The sequence below is a fragment of the Cavia porcellus genome, unplaced genomic scaffold (genome assembly GCF_034190915.1).
Source record: "Cavia porcellus strain 051 isolate PalLab524CR breed Dunkin Hartley unplaced genomic scaffold, mCavPor4.1 scaffold_2, whole genome shotgun sequence".
In the NCBI taxonomy this organism is placed as follows: domain Eukaryota; kingdom Metazoa; phylum Chordata; class Mammalia; order Rodentia; family Caviidae; genus Cavia; species Cavia porcellus.
In genome coordinates this window covers 63255249-63277321 of record NW_026947485.1, presented here as the reverse complement: position 1 = coordinate 63277321, position 22073 = coordinate 63255249, and the positions used below count along the sequence as shown (strand labels likewise).

The window sequence follows — 22073 nt, the reverse complement described above, 5'->3', positions numbered from 1 at the left end:
AGATTTGATGGGATAGTCTCATTTGATTTTTAAGTTCCAAATATTTAATAGAGTCTGTCTTAAGAGTTTGTCTTTCAGTATCTGATTGTCACCTATAAATATTTTACACTAATTATTAATATTGCACAAGCAACTGCTTCCATACAAAGGACTCTTATTCCGATGACTTTTGATTCCACATAAAGGTCACAATGGGATCACACTGAGTTCTCAGATTATCCTCTCATTGTGACAACACTAATATCCGAGAACATGTTCTCATTTTCACAAATTTTAGTAGTGGGGAATAGAAACTCTAATGGCCAGTATTGTATTTTAATCATCATTCAAGGAGCACAAATTAAATTATTTTCAATGAAAATTTGTCACCATCAAGGATACTTTTTAAATACAACGTGCCACTAGAGAGAACTTTCAAGCTGAACTTTCAAGAATATTTCAAGCAATATAGAACTCATCTCAGATTAACTGCTTTAAAACATGGCATCCTCCTTTGAATATCTAATCCAAATGGATTTCTCCTAGAAATCCCAGCACTTTTAAGTACCTCCTACAAAGACCATGAAGGCAGAAGCCAGACGCCTCCATTTTTGACATACCTAGTCAGTTGTGCCTGTGCAACTGTGGGGATGGGTGTAGAATGAAAAGCATGGTCACAGGGCCGGGGATTTAGCTCAGCGCCATAAGCACCTGCCTTGCAAGCGGGCAATTGCAAGTTCGATCCCCAGTACCAGGGGGAAAAAAAGAAAAGAAAAGCATGGTCACATACATACTGTGCTTTTGTACTACCCATACCACTGGAATAGATAACATATATATTTGAATCATGTGGCCAAAATAGTACGAATTAAAATGTGAGAAATTGGTAAGAAGACTCTACCACTATAAACTGGCTGGAATATGGAGGATAAACGTTAACTGTCTAAGCCTGTAAAGCAATGTATATATTCGGTGAATCTTACTACAGAGAAAATCCGAACTCCCCTTTGTAGACTGTGTGGTGAACGGCTGGCTTTGTTCAAATGACACTGTCCAGTCTCACAGTCATCTCCCTTTGATTCAAAAGCCTGCTTTTCCAGCCTCTCCTTACCAAGGTGCCACTGCTCATGTATAATAGGTTTGTCTCAAGTTTGAGAGCTTTGCTAAGATCATAAACTTCTAAAGCAAACTTTCTCTTTTTAATTTCCTTCTTGTCAACTAAATCTTTAATTGTCAAAAATATTAACATGGAAGTAATGTCTCTCAGAAGAATTTGTGAAAATTGCAAGCTTCCTTGTGACTTCCGATATGACTGGGACCAACTGTTGATAGTAACTCAGATAACAACGCATTTCAAACAGCTAATCTGGTGAGGCTTTCTAAAAATATTAATAACAAAGTCCAAGTGATTCAATTTCTCTGCATGAGTATAACGCAAGTTCACTGACTTCGTGCGTCATCGGGCTCCGGTTGCTAGGAAATCCATGAATAGAACTTAATATGCATTCGGCAACAGGCTGCAGGCACCATTTATCTCCATGGATGCTCCTTCAATTGCCTTTGAAATGACATTACAATAACTTTGAAGTATTCGCAACAAGTCAGAGTCAGTGAACACAAAGGAAACAAGCCATTTTTGGACTTCCTGCACAGCTCTTTGCAGTGCTCATCTGAATGTTTATTGGGGCAGGTAAGGACCATGAAGGACAGACAAGAAACAAAGAGAGATACAATATGAGGTCTGGAGGCGGAGGCATTCCAGGTCACCAATTTGCCGGTGTGGCCACATCAACTTTTCAGAGCTTCGCTTTCCTTTTATAGAATGAGAGCAATGGACTTTTTTTCACAGAATGGTTTTGAGCAATAAGTATCCATGCGTCAAAAGCCCCTGACAGACAACATAGCACAATTAATTATATAACGATAATAGATACTGCAGAAGTAGCAGAGTCTGTAGACTTAAAGCAACAGAAGTAGAAGAATGGCTATTGCTACCAGGACAACTACCACGATAGGAGCTACTATTATTATTTTGGAAATGACTATATGAGAGGAATCCTTTAGTTTTAAAGCCTTGAAGATATCATGATAACGTAAAAATAAATGAAAAGGGATGTTTATTAGTCATTTAAAATGTACAGGAAGTAGGTAAGTCAGAAAGTTTTGTTTCCTTTTTGTTTTTATTTTCCAATCACTGCAGAGAGGAGAGCATAAAGCATAACCCAGAAATATGAAAGATGGTCAAGGTTTGACTTCTTCAAACAATGGTTGCTTGTTTGAAGTGGCAACTTCTACTTCAACACATTTAGAAGTAGCTACTTTTTATTGATTCAAGAAATTTAAAAAATTATGAGTGACATCTAGACAGCTGGATTTCAAAAAGTGGTTTGGGTTGAAGTGCTTTGATTTGAGCAGGAAATTATAGAGCAGTGGAATGAAATAGCAATGAATGAACTGGCTTTGGTCCCAGCTCTGGTCTCTGCTCACTGGATGACTGGTCTCTGATCACTGGTGCGCATACAGCTCTGCACACACTCCGTCCCTTGTCTGACAGATGAGAAAGTTAAATCTGCCATCACAACCTTCTGAGATAGTTGATGTATGTTACATACAAGAAAACCAACACTCAGAGCTTCCCCAAAGCTAGCAAGCTCACAAAACTAGTAAGAGGAAAAGCAAAGAATTAAGTTCAGGTATGCTTTAAGCTAATAGTGATAGCTGCCAGCTGTTTGGTAATTTTTTTACCTGTGGTATGGAGTAATGTGCCAGATTTTGGTGAAGAAAATTTGGTAATCTACATGAGTAATAAGCAGGCATCTAGAAGCTTCCCTTTCAAGTTTAACAAAAACAGCTCTACAATTATCATTTGTATATATTGTTTCCAGATACAATTTTGTTCAAGAAACAGTTCCCTTGCTTAAAAATGCATAAAAGCTCTTTCATATCATGCTGTTTTTCAACATGTGCATTCAATTTCCAAGAGTGCTATTCCAGCAGAATTTTAGCTAAAATAGATATCTCCCTTATTGACCTTCTTCAGAACAGTGCCAGTTGCCATTTGTGCCTATCTCGCACTTGCAAAGTGTGTAGTGTTTGAGCAAATGAATTTTTGTGCTAAATTTTAATTAATTTAAGTTGTGTATAGCCGTATGTGGCTAACAGTTACCATGTTAGATGGCGCAGTAATGTACAGATACAGACAAGCAAGGAGGGTCCATGGATTAATGAGAGTTAAGCCACAGCAATGAGGCAACTTTCAGTTTATGGTTAAACGATATCCAATAAGACTAATGAGAAGCCAAAGTACCTTCCTTCAAGATGTGAAATAAGCAGATAGTGTAGCTGTCATGACTCTCTGGGCTTTTGTGATGTTGTTGTTTTCCCTAGAACAGACTGAACAACGTCCTCATCATTCTAAATGCAGGTGGAAGAGGTAGGGCTGTGTTTCCTGCACAACTATCTATCTACCCTGACATAGGGGCTCTGTTTATCTTTGCAAGTTACTCTACAAGCATCTCATTATTTTAAGAGGACTGTTTCAAATACAGCAGTATTTTTTCATTAAGTAGGGCAATTGAAAGGCCGACTTCAGTGTTCGCTTCTGCCTTTTTTAACAGCCAACTACTTCCTTCCCTGGGTTACCCTTCTCTTTCACCTTGGGGATCTTGACTCTTATTCTCTGCAGGGGAGATGACCCCACCCCAAAAGGAGAAGTTGCCAAGGCAAGGGGACAGATCGGGCAGAGCCCCTGCCACAAGTCACAGTTCACAGAGAGAGAAAGTGTTCAAATCAAATATCTGTCTCTCACAGATTATTATTACAGCTATGTTCTTTCCCAGTGGTTTTATAAACACAAAATGAGATTTCTTTTTTTTTGCTTGATTTCAAAGAAACCAGTGCATTCACAGTTCAGTTCTCTCCCCATAGGGACGCCCTTCCCCCACGCCCTCCATATCTCAGTGAATCAGACCACCTGACAGCAAAGGCAGGGAAATCATTTCTCATATTGTCAACTGATGAATGCCTGAATAATGCACCGTTTAAACAAAATCGGAGCCTCACAGTTTCAAAATGCCGATAACTGTTCTCCAAGCACTTCTGGTGGAGAAGTACACTACTGGTTCTGTATTAATTCATTCAGATACACTAGGGTGAGACATTAAAATCAAAATAGTCCAAACTAGAGTATTCTCTCAACTGGAACAATAAAGTCCCAGGGATCAAGCCACAGGACTTGATAGGAGCACCTAGAGAGAAGCCATGCTGAGTGGAAATCTTTAAGGATACTTCTGTCAGTTAACCTACCAGACCCGACTTCCGATCATCATGCAGGGTCCAGCAAACTTGTACATTCTTTCATATATGGATATTTATAGTCAGTGTACGATTCCTCCCATACATTAGGACCTTGATAAACGCTCAGGATAACACAATGGACAAGACCAGTACGCTCTCACAGAACTGAGATAAACAAAGACTTCAGTTGATTGGGGATCTCTTAACCTTAAGAGCTATGAAGGAAACATCAGAGCAGTGTTGAAGGGGACAGCTAAGGTCTTTCTGTGGCGGTGACATTGGGGCTATCAGGGGTAGGCTCACTGAGACACCAGGTCCAAGCAACCTCTGGGAGAGAAGGCTGACTCAAGAAATGGCCCTGCTGGCAGTAGTAACAGGACCTCTGTGGCTTCACAGGAGAGAGATGAGCTGCAGAGACAGCAGCACTTGGACTCTCAGGACTGATGCACTCATGACAGGTGAGATCTGATCCCAATGCCCACAAAGGAGCTATAGACAGGGTTATGAGCAAAAGGCAGTGATGACCTCACAATCTAAAAAAATGTCAAGAGGGCTTTTTGCAACGATCACCAGACCCTGTAAGAGATGGAATCTTTGGGTCATGCCCTCACCTCCTTGCGTGGGGCAGTGGGGCAGTGGAAATCCTTAGTCCCCAAAGCTGAGCAGTCACATCCCCTTGCATCATACTTCTTTGAGCACCACACCGCACCTCCAATCCAGGCCACACCATGAGCTATACCCCTCTTCTCCATGCCTACTTCCGAAAGCCATGGTAGTAGTTAGTAGAAACAGGATTTTCTAGGGATTCTCTGGTTAGTTAACAAGCAATCAGTTTCCAATTTGTGTTCCTCTGATCCATAAGCAACATAACTTTGCTTTGTGCATATCATATCATTCTTATTTGCATACTACGTACAATGTCATCATGTTTTACATACATTTGTTTGTTTTGTTTACCCAAAATAAAGCTATTTTTCTGCAATCATGGGAATAACGTGAACATCCAGAGCCTAGAATTTCCCATCTGCTGGTAAATCTCACAACAAAGAGGCTTTTTGGAAGCATGGCTAAACTTTTAGAGATGTATTTTACAACTCGACTCTTATCTGTTGTCAACAGAAACATATTTTTGCAAAACGTGGCCAAGATGCCAGAGTGTTGAATGTTAAGCTTAAAATATAGAAATATGGAGAGGGGCTGTGGGTAAATTTAAACATAGAGAGTAGTCTCATTATCCAAAGTTTTCAAAATAGCCTTGAAGCATGGGTCCCCAATGTCAAAGCTTGAAGGAAAAGAGTTTCCAATAGATAACCAAAGCCAGGAGTTTCCAAGCTTCTCTAGGAAAAGTCTTTCCTGGCATTTGGATGAGTGGAGCTCAACTGAGAAAGACAGACTTTAAAGCAAACAAGGAAGGTGAATTCTTTTCCAAGGTCATGGTTTCAGTGTTTCTACTTTCATTTCAAATCTCTATTGCTTTTCTCTATCTCTCACTCTCAACTAAACTTGTTCCTTATTTCAAGCAAGAGAAAAGACAAAACTGAGGGAAACCACCAGCATTGTTCCCACCAAAGCTACCGAGATGTCATTACCTGGGCCCTCCGCTGTTACCTCTCCACCTATCACCAGTGCTCCTACCTGCAGCCAGCCTTCTGCCTACCTATTGAAGGGCACTGCTTATTGAAAAATTGTCCTTTACACATGTCATTAACTCCCTGGGTCCACTGAATCTGTCCATCCTCATGAAAATAAATGTAAGTTCTCCCACTCACATCTCCTCAGCCTCTGCCTGAGTTCCCCACCCCTTTACACTGTCACACTAGAAATATTTTTCTTTTCCCTTCTATTTGCTCTCACCTCTTTCAACCTTACTCCTTCAGGGTTTTGACCTTAGGAACAACCACTGGTGGTCCCTAGTGGTCAGCTTATTACCACCAATAGCCAATTCTTAATCTCCATCTCCCTCAACTGCACAGAGACACTGATTGGAGTGGGTAACACTACTCTTAAAGACCTCCTTCACTAGGTGTTGTTATTTAGGTATCTTTCTGTCTCCTTCACCTCACTGTCTCCTGTGCCAGATTTTCCTTATCTTTCCAGCACTCAGGTGACTCTAGGGCTCCGTCCTCAGATTTTCTCTCTTTCCGTTCTCAGAAGATCTCGCACATCTGTTGAGTTCAACATGCCTGACGGATACACATCGATGTAAAGATTCCCAAGTTTACACATTTTCTTTCAAATATTAGACTCATCCATTCATCCAATATGCCATGCCCCCATGTGAAAAGCCAATAGCATTTTTACACCCAATACATCAAAGATTCAATATTTTTAGTTAATTTCTCTAAGTTGACAAAACTTGTATATATTTACCATGATTTACATGGTGTTTTAAACTGTACATACATTGTAGACTGGCTCAGTTGAGCTAATTTACATAGAGACAAAAGAAAGATGTAAAGATTTCTCAGCAGGGAGCCAGGGATGTAGCTCAGCAGCAAAGTGCTGCCTGGCAAGCACAAGGTCCTGAGTTCGATTCCTGATACAAAAATAAATAAATAAAGATTTTTCAGCAGGGTAACATTACCACGGAGACAGAATGGAGACTAATAAATGTCAGAAGAAAAAAAATCAACATCACTGTTGAGTGTAAAGTACGGAGTGGTAAGGGAATCCTGGAAGAGTGGATTCAAGCAAGAGGGAAAAAAGCTTGCCCTAAACTGTGATACTGAGAATAGCAGGTAGAGGGCAGCCATAAGAGAGGCTAGAGAAACAGGATTGCTTATGGCAAATTAAAGGTGAAGACTAAAAAGAAGCCCAAACCTATTAACCTCCATAACTTTTGACTCTTGGAAACATCAGGCATCCCAAACTTGTGTCTGGTCTGGCCAAGGAAAGAGGTGACCAGTTCCAGGAGAAGAACAGCTCCTGCCATGTGGGTCTAACTAAGTCAATTATCAAGATTTACATTCATGTCCTGTGCTCAGTGATCCTGAGTGGAAATGAAATAGTCACTTTTCACAACTGTGGAATACATTGAAGTGCGATTTCACTGTAATGAATTTGGATGAGACTAGTAAAGTGGGATGCAAAAGATTGGAAGTGAATAAAGTTTCACTACCACTAAATTTTACCTGTAATCAGCCTTGTTCCCCCACCAAAGAACCAAAATATCTTTGTCACTATCCTGTACTACATGGTTTGTTGCAACCCTGGACCTCCAATTCCTATCTGTCCTGTAGTTTCATATTAATCTACGTTACAGTTTAAGTAGCTTTTGAGACAGTTGTTAGCCTAGAAAACTCAGAATTGTGTATCAAACTGTTAATATTAAGAAGGCTTTGAGTTTTGAGCTATAAACTTATGTGAACTTTTTATGCTTAATCCTTTCATACAAGGAATAAGTTTTCTTTAGTCTATGTTTCAGATTAATATTTACATTTCTTTTTCAATAATGAATACATTATTGCACAGTTTATAGGAAGGCACAAAGTTAATAATCATACTTATACAAATGACAGAGTAGGTTATTAAAATTTAGTTTAGTAGCCACCATATTTCTGATGATAATTACAGTTATGACTACGATGAAAGCAACCCCTGTAATCATAATAAGCTCAAAGATGATTTAATGCTAATTGCTCTATCATCAATAAATTAGAATACAGAACTGTATGTGGATACAGTGCAATCACAAGGCAAGAGAACGCACATGGATATTGTTACCAGGTATTAGCTTTCCCCATGAGATCAGAGCAAAGAAAAATTTTGGTAAATCCAGGTTTGATTCAGATCGGTTTGAAGAAAAAAATGAGTGTTATTCTTAAAACAAAATGCCCTAAATTTGAAGTTTAGAAAATGTACTGATATATTGAGACCCTCTTTTGCTCCAAATGAGAAGTCCCTGAAACAAGTTAATGAAGGAAACAGCCAATCCATCAAAATCAGATGAAAATAGCTCCGAATGGAGCTGTGCTGTTGCGGGGGGGGGGGGGTGTTCCCATTGAAAAGGCTTCTGGAATGTTGTCCTGTTTTCCTATTACTGCACATAACAGAAGGTCATTCTTGTCAGTCATGATAACAACAAGCTGTGTGTGCTTGACAATTATAGAGATGGATGGCTGAGATTTTGTAATTCATAAATCTTATAAAAGTCCATACACTTGCTCACTGATAATTTGTGTTTAACTCTACTCCACTGCATCCGCACCTCAGTCCCAGAGACACTTTACAAGGCTACATGAACAGCATGACAGAGTCAGAAACCTGGAATGAGTTAGTGCACTTTCAGATATCCAAGGCAGGAGAAGGTATGCAGAGCCATCTGACGTGATAATGATGAGAGAAAAGAAAATACCAAGCTGCACATTTCATGATAAACACGAGATACGCTCATTTCACACGTATTTGCTACAGATGGAAATTTCATTTAATGATGGCTGGTTGTGGATCCTAGCCAAGAGTTTGTAAATACAAAGTAGACATCTTATACAGGATGGCCTCACTTAGAAGCAGCCACACGGAGACCCCAAGACACCATTGTAGCTGGAAATACCTGATGATAGTGGTGACGTTAATTCAGACAATTAGGAAAGTTCTGGAGGAGGAAGGAAGGAAGGAGAGAGAGAGACAGAGAGAGAGAGAGAGAGAGAGAGAGAGAGAGAGAGAGAGAGAAAGAAAGAAAGAAAGAAAGAAAGACAGAAAGAAAAAACTGTTGGTGATCTTCCATGGTACGAAGTGAACAAGTTTCAGTTATTTCATGGATGATGAGCATTTGAAATCTTGAACTAATTCCCACCCTGGAGTAGGCTCCCCAGCCAAACATTCCCAAAGCTTTTTTGACTCGGCGCACTCAAGCCTTAAGCCTCAGAGGCCTCTTACCAGCAGAGGACGCTGTTCCTCCGTGCAAGGGGCCGCACCCCGTCCCTTGTCCCCAGTGCCAGTTTCCCTAGAAAACAGTCCACAAAGAAGAGAAAGGATTTCTGTCATCGGGCCATTTTGTCAGTGTAGTTTTGTACTTCAAACAAAGAGAGAATGGACTCTTTTATCAGCTAAATTGAATTTAAATGCTTTTGTGGTAATTCCTAAAGCTTAATTTTTAGAGAAATTGTGAAAATCCTGGAGTAAAGTGGCAATAAGTGAAATGTCATTCTCTGAAATAAAAGTGTCAGACACCCTTTTCCCTGCAAGTTCAGTGCTCCCATTTAATGCATCTGATGACAGTGAATTTCAGTTGAGGAGGATGCTTCTCAAATTGATCACAATTCTCTCTGTGATTCAGTGAAACCAACATAAACAGCTAGGCTTTAGAATAAATGCAAAAAGTAAGCCATTCAAGTGAACAATGATTTATCATATAATGGAAATCTGACAGCGGAGAGATGTGTCTCCAAGGGGGGAAAAGTTTGAAAAAGAAAAGGAAGAAGATACATATTTTCTGGCGGGAAACAGATAAAACATAAAGACTAAGATAACGAATACAATGAAAAGGAAAATAAGAAATGAGCTCATTTCCCTGAAAGGAAGATCTGTGAAAAATACAAGCAGGATCAATTAGGCAGGGCCCCGTCTCTTGCAGACGTGCCCTCTCATTCATTTGATAGGTGTATCCTTAGCATGCCACACTTGCTAAGAAGTTTGAGGTGCAGACACAAAGTTAAATGACACCCAGGGTCTCGGATCCTGTTTCCAGGCATGTTAGACTCTGAGAGCAGACATAGACTCTATGGAAACCATAATGCACAGGAGAAAGTAATAAATGTCATGAGAAAAATAGGCATGAAGTGTTACAAGTGACAAGAAGCGGGGGTATCAGCCTGCGTTGATGGATGAGTCAAGGAAGACTTCATAAAAGGAACAGGTTTTCAGTTCGGCCATTAAGGCTGAGTGGGATGTCAATAAGAGGATCTGAACATTCCTTATAAAGAGGCAAAATGACATGACTAAGGCTCCAGTGTTGGGAAAGTAATTTGTTTTGTAGCAGTGAGTGTCTGAGGAAAGAACAGGATATAAGCTTACTGAAAGACTCCTGCAAACCGCATCATGAAAGCCCTGGAAGACAGTTAAGAAGTGTGACCTTTACTGTTTTGGAAAGGATGCTTAATTTACCTTTGTGCTTTCATTTGCAGGGAGTCCATGAACTTCTTTGTGTAGTTCTGTGGTTGCACTGGAGGCTGGAGGGTAACGGTCAGGTTTCAGTAGATGATGGAGTCTGGCCGGCTAGGGAAGATGTACCCAGCTCACAAAGCCTGGTCTTCTCCTAGCTGCTGACCTTAGCACACCTACAGCTGACCTCTAGTGGTCAGAGATGTACAGTCTGACCTCGCTCAAGAGTCAGTTGAATTTAGCTGGGGTGGTAACTTGCCCAAATTGGCTCAGTCAGAGCCCTAGACTGTGTGAATTTCAACCTAGAATCCTGAGGTCTGGAATTATGGGAATTAATTCATTCTAATAACAAAATTTAGAGAAATACTCATGAATTCTTTATCTGAAGGTGGCTGACCTTACTTTGCTTTCTAACCTTCATAATACTGGATTGTTTGCATCTTTCTTGAGTTCTTGAGATACCACAGTGTCCTTCCAATATCGCTCCCTCCTCCCTTGGTCTGGTTCGCCAGTTTAATTTACTTGTAACCAAAAGAAGCTGACAGATATAAAAATTTCCTACTACACACTGTAGTGAAAAAGTATTGAAATGTTTCCACAGGGGCATGATGTTACCTAAAAACCATTTCAGAAACATCAGAGTTATCTTTTTAAGTTTTTTCTATCGCCGGTTCTCCATATCAAATTGATACTCTCTTTTATCCACTTTGCATGCAGAAGACTATCTATTCCCAGTGAAGTTCTCCTGGTTCGTGTCCTAACCATTGTCTCTCTCTGAGACCATTAAAATGAGCTTCTAAATGGTCTACTACCATTTCTTTCCTGGGTAGTAGTCCAGACTGCTACCCTCATGCTGACATGGGTCTTTTCCAACTCATGTAAGAGCGTATGAATTGGCTCAAAAATCTTGCCCATATATTTCTATTGAAAAAGTCTAAACTTTCTTGTGCAGCATTCAAAATTCTTCAGTCTGGTCACAATTCACCTTTCCACTGTTATCATCCACAAACAATAGTTTTGAAGTCCCTAGACCTCTGATTAGAACAGGCCATAGATTTTCATAACCTCAGGTCTCTGCATCTACCAGTACTGTTCTCTAAGTTGGGGTTGATATTTGTCTTCTTCTTACCCTAGTTATTCAAGATAGATGTCCAGCCATGGAAGTATCATTCTCTTCAATACCATATAATCTTGAGCAGGAGATTGTATTATAATTTCACTACGCTATAGCTATTTGCACACTAATGCAAAACACATTCTGCTCACGCTTATATTTAGAATCTAAACATAAATACCTGTAAATATTTGAAAGATCTGCAGAAGGTGATGGCAAATGAGAATTCATGAAGGCGATAGAGAACACATGTTCAGACAGGCGTAGAGGGGATTTGGTTAAGTTGGGTGACTATCACCAAAACAGCTCTGGAAGGATGGGCTCGTTCTTGCCCAGACAGAAGTCTTGGAGATAGTCAAGGGTAATCACTGAAGGAAATTGACAGGAAGGGCTAGAGAAGTGAGACACTGGAATGTCAGGGGGCGAGGAAGAAAAGAAAGCAAGAGAAACAGATTAATATTGAGGAACTAGAAAAACAAAATGAGGGTAAAACAGCACTGGCCAGGATGGGGAGGAGTACACAAGAACTGTCCTAAAAGAAGGCATAAGCTGGAGGAACCAACCTTGTCAAGGAATAGAGGACCTCTCTCCTTAAGGCATCAGTGGATATGGCTATGGCAATTATTTTGGAGGGAAAATAAGATGTATTAATTCAAAAAAAAAAAAAGGAATAAGTAGAAAAAATGGTCCTGGGTGTTACAGTGGTCACTCTGTGCAGCAGAGACTATTTCTGCTGTCTCTGTCAAGAACTCTCCCCTAAGCAACATTCATCCAATATAGACTAAGAAAAAGGGAGAACTATAATTTCATAGAGGGAGAGACATTAAGGGGACATAAAGACAGCAAAGATCACTTGAGTTGCATCCACTTCAGATCAAGGGCACCCTTATAATCACATTTAGTTACACATAGATAGGTTGTGGAAACAGCTAGGTGGACCTTAATTTAATTTAACTAATTGATTTATTGGTTTCATTAATTGCTGTCAAAGGATACAAATACTGTCCCCAAGGGCCACAGTTTAGCTGGTCATCACTAGACCTTCTAGGAAAGAAATTGGATTTCTTCGTTCAGCCCTGGAGGTGAGCTATCACAAAGCAAGCAGGTTTTAACAACACAGTGCGGTAGAAAATAAAGACAAAGCAGAAGCTATTGGCACAGACAGTGTCTCCTGACTCCTCATTTTCCTGCATGACAAGGTCTTTGTCCATTAGTCTTTTTAAATTCCTTTTTATCACAGTAAATTACTTTCATTCCTTCCCCAAGCACTGCATCCCCACAATTGTTTTCTTTGGACTTCATTTTTCAGTTTTAACACTGACTTTTCTGTCGTTTTCATAAATGCCATCAAATCTTCTTTGTATATGAGAAATATAGACCAATAAATAATTGATACAATTATTAACTCAGAATTATATAATGACTTGTTTGTTTTTTCCTGCTAAGTTTTAATCTTTGGACATAATACTAAAGCCCAAAACCTTGCGATACAGAGATTTCACTGCTTGTTAGTTTTGGTTTTTGATTCTTGGATTGCTGCTGTTTTTAAAGTAAAATTAATGCCTACTCATTTTTTTCAAATAAAAATTTCAAGCACTGAAAGGAAAGTAAGAATAATACTAAACCTCATATTTATTTCCTTTTGATCTTTTTCTTCTGCATACAGATAAGACAAAATCTCAGCCAAAAGAAGTTAAGTGCTGAAAAAGAATAAAATTTTCACAGTGAATTATTCAGTGCACACCTAGGCAAACAGCACTTCTCATCATGGAACAAAATGAGGTAGAATAACCTTCTTTAAACATTTTGTTCTTCCTCCCTCTCCTTGCTTTCTCAGATTTAACATCTTTAGGACTCTAAAGAACTTGTACTGGGGCCGGGAACTTAGCTCAGCAGCATAAGTGCCTACCTGGCAAGCACCAAGCTCATGAGTTTGAGCCTCAGTTAAAAAAAACTTGTATCAGTGACTAGAAAAAATAGCAGTGTCAGACGTGGTTGCTACTGTGCCCAGGAAGCACTGGCATCCCTGTATGGAAGAGAAGGCAGGGCAGAGCAGAGAGTGAGCTGCCAAGTGGAAGCGGAGGAGCATTTCCAAGGAAATTTCTGACCCCATCACATGGGAGACAACCTCTAGTGAAAGTGCTTAAATGCTTGACAGAATGAGCATTTTGAAGGGTGGCTCAAGTCCAGCATCATTCATGTAAATAAAATCAGCCAAGGAAATTTTGGCAATGGACATGGACGTGAACTCGCTCATCTGTTAAGGCTCCTGGGAAATTGAGGTATTGGGGTATCTTTAGACATTCAGAACATAATGAAATTCAGCTCCCTTTCACAATGTGTGTTCTCTCATTCTCTACACCCCTTTGATAATTAATGCATATGACCACTATGTAATGCCAATTTCCTTTTAAATATTTAAATTTTGACTCCCAAACTAGGAGACCATTTATGCAGGAAACAGGTAGAAAACTTACCTTACACTGTTAAGATGAATGCAATAGTGTGCATTGGGATTAACTCCATAGTAAAAAGACCAAAGACACAAGGACCAATCTCAATATTCCAGTGTCAACTCATTGTCTGAAAGAGAGGTTTGATAAGCAAGACCCTGCTGTCTGCGGGACAGCTGCAACGCGAGCCAGCTGAAATCCCCAGTTCTCATTTCTTTTCAGTGTAGGTTCAACACTGCCGCTCATGGCATTTTCACTTCAGTAATTTCATTATAGGTATAGTCAGGTGCCTTTGCTGTCAAACCATGTTATTATAATAATAAGGAGCTATTGAAATACTAGAGCTAAATCTCTATAAAATAGAAATAATATTATTACTTTAACTGCCTAGAAAATGTAGCCTGCTTACTGTATCGACATTCACGCTGATTTACAGCATAATTTTGCATTCTACAATGCCTTAAGAACTTTAATATGTGTCTAGCTTTTATGACTATGGTTTGGTTTTGATTACACACATAAAATATAAATTAGTAACTGCAGATAATATGTCTTACACCACGAGCCAAAGGATCCCGGTGTGCAAACTATAGTCCAAAAGAGTCAAAGGGAAAAGTCTGAAAATTTCCTCCATGTTTTCAGACCAGTGAACTCCTGCGTGGACACTGCAGTCAGTATCAGTTTGTCGAGGGAGGGTGTAGAACATTTGTAAACAACACCCTGTGGAAATCTCAGTGTGGTAAGATTTCAGGTGTCCATGCGCTTACCTAGACTTTCTGCAGTTACCTGTCATGTTGGTCAGAATTCTGAAAATGGATTCATGGACTCTTACAACTGGAAGGTCTCTTAGCAATCACCCCTGACAGCTTTGTGCCTTTGATCAGAACCTGCTTCTAGCCCATGGTGGATCTGATTCTACTCACATCATTACCCTTAATGTCACCTCTGCAGTTTCACTCTCTGTTCAGAATCCAGATCTATAGCAGCAGTCCCAATACCTACTCCTCTATTGCTTCCAAGTTTTATTTTCTGTTCTTCCATTGCAAGCTAGTTTTTCTGTGGTGCGGCTCTTTTGTATTTCACTTGAAGAGTAAAGAGCCACCAAAAGAGACAATGGAATAATCCAGAGACACCCTGCAGGAAAAATTCAGGCTGCCCTGACTGCCCACCACACCGTAACTTTCCCCAGGGATCTGACCCAGCTGTTAGTGAACTGAAGATCAGTCAACGATGTCACACCATAAATTATCTCCAATATGAGGATTCTAATTTCCTCATCCTTCAACTCCCAGCTTAACTACTTCATCCTCCTCACTGACTGATATTAATAATTAATATCATTTCCCTCGTGTCCCAAGTGCTTTGCATAAATCTCTATTGTAGTTAAGAGTCTGTCTCCCAGTGCAATCATGTAGTTTCCTGAGGAAGTAACTATATCTTATCACTTTCATATCTTCCATCCCCAGAATAGAATAACTGTTTTAAAAACGTCTGAATGTAGAAGAAAATATCAAATAAAAAAATAACAATAGCATTCTCTTTTATTGAACATCAAGTATCATCTGAAATAGAGTACAAAAAAAATGTGAAATCTTATCTCCTCTTTTTATAAGCATAAAGAAGGCTTATGAATATAGTCAGGAAATTCTAACCACAGTACTAAATTCATTTCCAAAAAGAAGGTAACTTTTCATGGTCTCTGTACCTTTGATAACCCTTTCTGATTTTATATATTTATTGTTTGTTCAGCTAAGTCTCAATGCCCTGCATCCTCCAACAGTGGTGACCAGTTGCATACCTGCAGCACGGACGCAAAGTATAGAAAAGTGCCAACATTTCCTTTTGTAAGCACAGCTTCGGCACATGGAATTGAATTCAGAAGTCCTTTCATTAATGTCACTTTTAAAATAAATTGATTTTGGAAACCATTGTCTGCCGTACTTCGCTTGCTGCTTCTTCCATTCAGCACCCGGTACTGTAGTCTTCACGGAAGAACACTAGAGGGTTCTGCTTCCCATTTTTCAAAGGCTTTCGTGTCAACCAAGCCAAGTACAATTACAGCTCTTCCCAGAAGAAGGAAAAGAATAATGTTGGCAGTCGGGCGTCACCACCCAGAACCACAGAAAAAGCTGCAAATATACCCAAAATGGCTTTCTCAGCCTTTATAAACCCAGAAACCTACGTGGCACTTTCTATGGCTGGAGGCAGCACTTTGGGAAATTACCTTTAGAAAGCTGGCTAGAGGTCTATCGGAGCCTTGAAAATAGCCTAAACCCGAGGAGAGAATAAATAAGCAGATTTGGTTTTAATAAGCCTGCCAATTGTATTTTCTTTTCTTTTCTTTTTTTTTTCAAAATGCCAAAAATCAAATAACGGGTAAATTTTTCCCAGCTGGTAAACACATTCAGATTTTCAACCAAAAACCCCTAAAAGGATTAGGACCAATGATGAGAAACTAAGAAAATCATTAATTCCTTCTTGTCAAACTAGAATGGAGAAATCGGTCATATTCAATCTGCATATTTTTCTCTCCACTTAGCATAACCATGATCATAAAAAAGCACAAAATCATGTATCATCTGTGTTTATAGACAGATAAGAGGCTTCTAAGTTTGTCACCCCACATCTGTCAGAACTAACACAGTAAATGCATCAGATAAAATTAATGAAGAGAAGAAAAAAATGAAAACCTTCTTGTCTCTCATGTCAAGAGACAATGTAGCTTTAATTTGTCACTTTCAGCTTTGGGAGACTTTCTGAACTGCTAGGGTATTTGCTTAGTGAATCACTTCACTTGCTGATCATCTCATCTCCCTGGTCCCCATAGTCACTCCTAATTAAAACAAAAACCATACTGCTTGTCACTGCTTCAATAATATGATCCTACCATTTCTCTTTTCAAAACCTCAAGGTAGCTTTTAATTGTACTAAAACCTGGAATTCAACTTAAAATCAGTACTGGGGCCCTCTGTCCATGCCTGAAATGCTCTTGAGTCTCTCACCCAACTGCTGGTCTCCTGGCTCTGCAGGCCTGGGATGGCACAGGGGCCATCCATCTTCACTCTAATAACATCCTGCTGTGACTGCCCTTTTTCTTGATTGTATCTTTCTCTGCTCCAATAAATAAACACTCAGGAGAGAGCAGCAGCAATGGGTAGATTGGGCGATCATGCTGCAGTGCTGTTTAGAAAGTCCAGGTGCAACAGATTCTGCCTTATTTCTTGTAAAACATAAACTGCATGTTTTCAGCTTGTCAGTGAGTTCACCACACTCTTCAAATCCAGATAATATAGACGCAGACATTTCACTTTGGCCATCCTCCCTCACTCCTCACTCCTGACTTAGTCCTTCCTTGGTCCATGAAAAATAAGGAACCCTGGCTTTCCTGTGTGCTGAACTTTCCTGCAATGTCCTTCCATAAAAGGAGTTGGTTTTGTTTCAGAGCCAAGGAATCTGCCTCCAAGGCTTTGGCCTGAGTTGTGGAGGGCTTTTTTTTTTTTTTTTTTTTTTTTCCTTTTCTTTTTTTAATACTTTTAGACAACGTGGAAGTATCTGGAATGTTGCCTTCAGTCTCAGCCGTCCTAGAAATTACTCAGTGTTTCAGGGCCCCCAGCCAGAAGCCACTTCCCTGCCATCCCTGCCACGTTAGCTCCAGCACTGATGTGGGTTCAGAAAGCCTGGCGTAATAGGATTTGTTTGCTGAGAGACCCTCTGCAATAATTCCCACTAAAGCAGCCCCTCCATCTAGTTCCACTAAGCCTCCTCAAAGTTTAAACTACCAGGACCTTGAAGAGCTGGTTGTTACCCAGTCAAGCAAGCACCTTGACCTAGGAATGCCCTCCTTAGAAGGGGGTTCTGTTTCTAACTTGTGGGCTACAAGAGGAGAGATTTCAGGACAGTAATATTTTACAGATTTCCTGCGGAGATGGTCTCAATATAACTCCATCTAGTGCAGCCACCTTTGCTAACTCCCCCAACGCACTATGCAGAGGCTGTAACAATGATCTGGACTTTCAGAATCTAATCAAGTTTCACACACTCAAATGTTTTTTTTTTTTTTTTTTTCATTTTGGGAAAAGAAATTTTTGTTCCCAGGTTCCGGAGTTTGAGCCACCTTCTCTGCAAACGCCAGGGTGGTAGATGGTCCTTAGGATAAGAGGCTTCTCAACCCAGAGCTGAAGCACTAGAACCAGGAGCTCATCAGTCAGAGAATTTTGAGAAATTCAGCTTGAAGAAAGAATTGTGCACTAGTTGGGTTCTGCAAGAAAAAATTGCCTGATTCCAGGCAATCTCACAGGATATCTTGCTGTACCCAGCCTCCTTGACTCATGTGAAGACCTACTCCCTGTCTGCATACACCATGAAAGACAATCAGGGTTTGAGTCTTGTTGAATTAGACATGTTATTTCATGCCACTGAACATTAGTAAATTCATCCATGAAAACTCCCCTCCTCTGCTCATAGCCAATCCCTCTCTGTCATGGTTTAATTTTAGCATCCAATTGATTGTCTGGTCTCATTTCAGGTCACTCACAGAAGAGCTTTCTTTCCATTAGGAACTTTGTTGATTGTAGATCTGTGTCTTTAATACCTAAAAAGATGGAATGGAGAAATGCTAGGAAATCCTTTTCATCTCATTTTCTGTCTGCCACTAGCAAACTTTGACCTCATCCAAGTTATCTGAGCTGATGCTTACTGTTTCTTCATCTGTAAAATAAGATCTCTGAACTACAGAGTATTTGTTTCTTGAGATGGGAGTGTAGTTCAGTGGTAGAGCACTCACCTAATACATACAAGGCTCTGGGTTAAAGGAGTACTTGCCTACTATATAAAAGGTTCTGGATTAAAAACCTGTTTTGTTTTGCTATTTTTTTTTTTTTTTGATACCAGGGATTGAATTCTTTGCCTCTCACTTGCCAGGCAGGCACTGTGCCACTGAGCTGTATCCAGGGTCTAAGTCTAATTTTTTAAGGCAGTGAAGAGTTGAGGCTCAGCAAAGTTAAGAAGCTCACCTCAAAGCCAGAGCTTGTTAGGATGAGGTCAGGACCAAGTCCCAGCAGTCCAACTGGACTGAGTCACCACAGGTCATCCTTCTGATGTAAGATGTACTTAGCAGCAAAAGGCGGCCCAGCATGACCCTGGAACAGCTCGTCACAGCCTAATCCAGCTATAAAACAGAGAGAGTAATAATAATAATAATACCAACTTAAGGGGCCCGATAAATGAGTAACTAAATGTAGGCAGAGAGAAAGAAACGGGTATATGAAATAGTAGGCACTCAACTGAAGTCCACTTGAATCCCCTTAGTGTAGTGAGTAATAGTGGTTACCCTTTGGGACTTCTGACTAGCATTCCAAGTTTTGTTTTAAACTTTTTCTTTTTGATCAACTTTAGTCTGATTTTTGTATATGGCAATTGAACTTGCTATCAACTATAAAAATAATAAAGATATATGTTGTGGGTCATCCCTATACTATTTATCAGAAATATTGATAGCATACAGTCTAAAACCACAAACTGAAGAACTTGAAACAGTCTCAGAACTTCCTGACTTCTAGACATTTCTCTTCATGGACATTTTATTTCCCTATATGGGATCAGTTGTTTTTCTTCATTAAAGATATCAGAAATGAAGAAACATTAGGAAAATTGCACTGCTCATTCTTTGAATTTGCATTATTTACTGTTGTTAGTGTAGCTTTAGCCACAGTACTGCGACATAGTTTTCCCTGTGTTAGAAAATTCTGTGGTCATTTTGTTATTCAGAAAAGTTTGCTGAGATTGAAATTGAAAGAGTTCTGAACTATGGATAACCCATGCACTACTATGTGATTGCTACATTATTAGTTTTCTTAAAATTATTCTACCAAAAAACACAGATTTATTTGGAATGATTCAGAACAACGAAATAAATACAGCACTGATTTCAAATGCAAATGCCATGTCATTTCTAAATAAGTCAATCTTCAGAAGACAATGATAAGCCAACCACGTAATTTCTGCATGTCAAAGAGTTTTAAAGGTGTTAGCTAATAAATTGAAGTACACATCAAAGTTTTTAAAATAAAAATGTTAAATATAAGTTACTTCTTCATACATATCTAAAGCCTGTCAGGTACAGGGGAAAATAATCTGCTGCACCCCACCTGTTAACTGAGCCGCCCCTCCTCACAAAGATGGCCGGTGGCGGCCTCCTGGTTCCATCTCTGTGGCTGTGTCCTTGAGTTCTAGCCTCTCCTGCAGCAATCATGGCAGAGCTGCAGTGTGTCAAGTCCAGGTGGCAAAGTTAGCTGGACTTCAGAGTACCAGATGCAAAAGGTATTTCTGGATCTGTCAAGGACCTAGCCTAGGATAATGGGTAGCTTCACTAAGGTGATCACTTCACCTCAGCAAGAAAGGATGCAGAGCGACTACAAGCAGACATCCTCCCAAGGAGACATTTAGAGCAGTTCTGGACTAGCCAGGCCCATGAGCTGTCTTGGGCTCTCTTGGCTGTGGGTGTTCAAATTAGTCCCAACATCTGTTTTCACCAGCTGTTAAAACCTAAGCCCTCTCTCCTCAGCCAGGTTGCATTCATATTTTTTAAAAGAGATTGACACTACCTGTTGGTAATTTATGAGTGAGTGGGCTGAGAATCAAGGAGGTGGAAAAATCGTGACATGCAAATGCGATTTCCCTCCCCTTATGGCTCAGAATGTTAATCATACAAGAAATACTCCTATTCTTCACGAGGAGGATGCACATGACCTTAAATTAACAGGGGCTTGTAAAATCTAGTATGCTTCTCTGTTCCTAAAGGTGGAGGCTGAGTAAACTACTGCTTTTTCACTGGGATTTACAGCATGGTAAACAACGCAACCGGAAATGACAGCGTCCAGTCCAGCCCCTGGGTGGCCCTTTCTGCTCCTTAAGCAGAATCCGTACCCTGCCCCTTTAAGGCACTGGGGTTTGCTAACTCGCCAGAGGAGGAATTCTGCCCTCCCTGGACTGAGTCAGACTGAGCAGCTCAGAAGAATGCGCCCCTGCGAGCCCCCAAGCTTTCCACTGTGGAAAGACAGCCCAGCCCCCCACGGGAGCCTTCCCACTCCCGACCTCCAGGGCACAGGCCACAGTGTTCCTTACAGGGAGCGCCAGAATGTTCCAAAGGCCTGCGAAAATTAGAAGCATACTTCCTGACTCAAACAAAGCCTGCCCTCCGCATGCAGGAGGGCCCCAGAGAGAAGGCAGCTGCGGGGTGGGCCAGGCGCAGACTGAGGCCTGGAGAGGCAAGGGGTGGCTGTCTGGTGTGCCCTCCTGTACCACACACACACACACACACACACACACACACACACACACACACACGTACTGTAAGTCATTGTCTCAGCCAAGGGGGACAAAAGGAAAAGTTTCAAGGCAGCTTGAAGCACAGCCCCACCCCCTGACCACGTGTGAGAAAGGAGATGGGAGGGGAAGGAGGGAAGAACCAGATGAGTGCACTGAAAGAAGAAATAAAAAGAAACAAAACGAAGTTCTTTCTCCTTCCCTCCTCCACTCTGAGATATTTTGGCAGCTTCTAACCTTGCTAACATTCCCAAGAGTAAGTTTCAAAAAAAATACAGCTTATTCAAGAGACCAGCACAATTCAGGGCACACACTTCGAACTTCCACCACAAGTGCTAAGAATGACAGTAACAAGGCAACCGTGAAACTGGGCGTCATCATGGAGGAAGAGGGGAGGGACCAAGCAGAATGAGGAACATAGCCCTCTGGGACCACGCATGCCAGTCTTAAAGCTGGTTGTGGCTTAAAATCAGGTTGTGGCTCAGGTCTGTAATACTAGCATTGGGGAGGCTGAAGCAGGCAGATCCTAAGTTTGATCCCAATCTGGGCAACCAGCCAATTAATGAGGCTCTAAAGAACAGGGGCGGCGATGCAGCTCCCCGTGAAGGCCCTGGGTTCAATCCCCAGTACTGCAATAGAAAATACCTCAGGCACAGAGCTGTCTCTGCTCCCTCCCAAGGCTGCAGTGGAATCAGTTGTGGGAAAACCATTGTATAATTTTGTTTCCAAATGTTTCATTTTTGTTTGATCTAGTGTATGAAATAGTATCAAAAACAAAAACGAGTCTCCTTTAAACACAAAGAACA

The 22073-nt window shown here is 40.6% G+C and overlaps 1 long non-coding RNA gene across 1 annotated transcript; it reads right to left on the bottom strand.

Annotated features, from left to right (window-relative positions):
* Positions 1-18327: 18327 nt before the first annotated feature.
* Positions 18328-19403, bottom strand: LOC134474474 (uncharacterized). Its single transcript, XR_010045357.1, has 2 exons — positions 18957-19403; positions 18328-18535 (listed from the first exon to the last, which is right to left on the bottom strand). It is a non-coding gene; the product is annotated as an uncharacterized LOC134474474 (long non-coding RNA).
* Between the last annotated feature and the right edge of the window lie 2670 nt (positions 19404-22073).